Raw genomic sequence first — 3873 nt, forward strand, 5'->3', positions numbered from 1 at the left:
CACATGCCTGGGAAGCTGCCATTATAATGGCTTAAATGTGATTTCTCAGCACGCGAGATTCTTGTAGCTCTTGTGTACTTGAACTTCAAATTGCTTTCTTTTTTTTCTTGCACGTTCCGTAAGATGATGTAGTAGATGTGGTTTACAGTGTAGCATGAAAGACCAAATGCATTTTGGGTGGAGAAAGTTGAACAGTTTGTGGTGTAACTGTAAGGTTATTACGCATGATGCATGTGCAAGAAAACTTGCCTGTGGACATGCATTGTGGGTGATGTTGGAAAAAGTGAAGAGCTAAGCACAAGCAGAGCATTGGAAAGCTCTCGAAGCATAGCAGTAGATTGGTACCTGGTACTGTTCAAGCTCTCATTTTCTGTAAGGAGAACTTGCTTTGACACAATTTTCTTTACCATATATATTTGTGCTAAAATCTGATAGTCATTTTTGTGGAAGCTAGTGGATCTGAGCTGCCAGCTTCAAATCTAAAGTGGTCATCCTGGAAATTGTTTCTGAGCTAGTCTGCCTGCGATCATTCTGGTTGAACCTGCTTATAAAGACATTCAGGTATTAGTTTCATTGCTGCAGTTGTTTGATAGCTGAGAAGCTGCTGGGCACAAAGTTGTGTGGATACACAATGGCATACAGATGCATTCTCCAGCTCTGTGGTTGTAGGTTGCCTTTGTCTGTGTGCAGGGTCATCTTTGTAACACTCCTTCAGCAAAGTGAACTGCCTCGGTGCGCTCCCCAGAAAGCAAACCCATGTTTCTTTGTCGCTATGCTTTACAGCTGTTTGGAGCAGGATGTACTCTTCTTCCTAGCAGTCCCTTAGGTAAGGGTTTGAGAACCAAAAACTTGAGCATGGTTATGAGAATGGTAGCAATAGTCTTTCCGGTGCTCTCCTGCCTTTGCAGTACTCAGATCTCAAAGAGGCTCTGGTGTGGGGATGCAGGTGCTGTGACAGCCATTAGCCAGATGAGTTCAGTGCCTGAGTTACTGATTTGCAAGGTAAACCAGACTTGCTAATGCTTGTGTTCCTTTTCCCTTTGTTGTGTTCTCTCCATGAGCTGCTGCTTTGCTTTGTCAAAAAAATTATTTTACAACTTGCTGAAAAGTACTTTATTTTTGCATGCTGTTGCTTTAGTGTCTTAGAAAGAAATCTAGGTGGCTGGAATGGCTGACCTGCAGGCAAGGCTGTTCCTAGTAACTCCTATGGACTTGCTTGTACAACTGCTTTTGGCAGTGGGCTCGGCTGGCACTGCTTTCAGCAGGGGACCCTCCCTGCTGGCTGTTGCTGGTGCGTGGCCAGAAACCACTGTGAGCCAGGCAGGGAACTGGCTGGACTCGGTCCCCACCTGTTGTTTTTGCAGAGTTAGTTCTGAGAGAAGTCAGGCCCCAGGTCCAGCTTGTGTCAGGTGCTGAAGCCAGCAATATGCAGGAGAGAGGAGAGCCTGCCCTGGTGGGGGTTGATGTGGATGTGTCTCGAGTGTCCAACTGTGGGATACTCTATGGCTGGGTTTATCTGGAAACAGGTGTTGTGATTTCAGTAAAAAAATAAGTGTTTGATAGTTTTCCTCAAGGCAGGCACTATATTTGAGCCCAGATCTTGAACTGCTCCAGAAATGGCTGTTTGAATAGTGTCATCCATGAGGTAGTGGCTATATTGAGCCCCTTATATAGAGTGCGTGTCACACCTCACCTCGTGACCAAGGCTGTCACTTTTTAAAGCTGTTTTTATAACAGCTCCCTAGACTAGCTCAACTGCGTTAAATCTGGGATAGGTTAAGCCCTTCAAACAAGATAACTTCAGCTGGCCCCAGTGAGGGGGTAATTACACAAGGCATCAATGCTGGTGGAGGTGAGTGCTGAGCAGCCAGAGGAAGTTGGTTGATGTGCCTCAGCCATGGTCAGGATGGGTGATTTGATTGCCAGCAAATTGTTTCCATTACAGGATGCAGTGGAGACATCAGCTTATTGGAAAGTAGAACACGTGCAACTTGAAGCTATTCCCAGGCACTGACTTAATGCCAGAAGTCTTACTTTTGAGAGAAATAATTTTTGCTTTTACAGTGAAAGTATTTTGCATTTCTCTGACAACAGCTGCTTAAGCTACACCCAGCCTTCTGGTATCCCAATTAAGAAATCCTGCCCTGCTCCTCCCGCCCATTAAAAATTCCAAAAAATGTCCCTTGAGCTTCCTTGAAAGTAATACCATTCTGAACCTGCATTAGATTTTCATTTTTATGTGCCACTGAAGTTGTGGTTTGGAACATGATTAAACATGGAATTTCTTACTTCCTTTCTGTGGACTGTTCTGAAGGACTCCTCAGTGTTCCCTGTCCAGGGGCTTGTGAAAGGGCAGAGGGAAGGGCTTCCTTGAGTGACTGCTTCACTTCTGTTCTGCAAGTTGCTCATCTTGTTTCTTTTTTGCTTCTGGCATGTGGGTGAACTGGCTTGAAGATGTTGATTTCCTCTGTTTCATAACGTGGAACTGGGAAAGCAAAACCCTTAATCTCTCACAGTGATAATTCTGTTGTGTGAAGGTCTTAGATTCTCATTCAGTTTACAAACAGATTTTAATTTACAAGTTCTCTGAAAAAATCCCACACTGAAGAACGCTCTGGCTTGATCAAAAACTTTGTGCCTTGGTGTTACATGTTACCTTTTAGACAGCTTCCAAAACCAGTCAAAAAAGAATAGGGGAACCCTTGGGAATTTTTCAGTGAAATGCTTTTTGGGCCTCATTGTGCATATATTGTATTTTGTTGGAAATGCATTTTCTTTTAATCTGTTTAAAGCTTTACTTTTAATATGTTGCTGTTTTCAGAGTACTCGAATGTCAAGTCTAAATTTTTGTGTGTGTAATTGTGTGTTCCCAAGCTTTCTTCCATTCCTCAACTTTGGTTGTTCTGTACTGTAGCTTAATTCTCATCTTCTTCATCCTGCATTGGGATTCTTTATCCATTTCAGAAATGCAAAAAACTGGCTCAGAGAACTAATCAGTATAATTGTAAGATGTCAGCTCAGTCTGCTTATGAGAAGAATAATGGCAAGTATTTGTCTAGGACTGAGACAGTCCTTGAATCTGAGTAAAAAGTAATTTTATTGGTGTTTTGAGTATGACTGAGTACCTGATAAGTTATTTTTTGAACCTCATTACTACATTTCATATATTACTTATTATGTATACTTAGGGTATAAACTTCTTTCAGTTTGCAGAGAGAACTCTCTTGTAGATGTCCCTAACTTGTTCCAGCCATTATCAGACTGAAATTAATATGGCTAAATGAATAAAAGGGAAACAAAAAACATGTGAGAGACCTCTCTTGTAGATGCCCCTACCTTGTCCCAGCCATTATCAGACTGAAATTAATATGGCTACTGTAATACAGGGAAGCCAAGAACCTTGTAGTCAGTAATTAAATGGAAAATTGTGTGGTATCTTCCTGCTTGCTCTTTGATTAGAGATGGGATGTGCTGGATTTGAGAGGAGATGTCAGGGGATTCAAAATCTGGAGCAGTGTAGATGAACTGCTGTTGCCCCTTTCTTGCCCAAGGATTGGGCTTCAGAGTGGAATGAGAAATGGATTCTCCTGGGGGGATCTGGAGTACGAAAATGTCCAGTAATGTAACACCTATGAGCTAACGACTAAAGTAAACAAACCTAATGGGTGAAGCCACTGGTCAGCTTCTAATTTTTTGATAGCTGAGAGAAGGGAGTTGAGCTCCCTCACTGGATTTATTGCTAATCTGTAGATGAAGACAAATGCTTCTATGGGTCAGATAGATGCATTAAACTCTGTGTGCATTGTAAATAACAGGAATTCCTGAATAAGTCACTGTGCTGTTCTGAGTTTTCTGATGCGATGACTGTATTCA

Source organism: Buceros rhinoceros, unplaced genomic scaffold, assembly GCF_000710305.1.
Source record: "Buceros rhinoceros silvestris isolate BGI_N320 unplaced genomic scaffold, ASM71030v1 scaffold1739, whole genome shotgun sequence".
Classification (NCBI taxonomy): Eukaryota; Metazoa; Chordata; class Aves; order Bucerotiformes; family Bucerotidae; genus Buceros; species Buceros rhinoceros.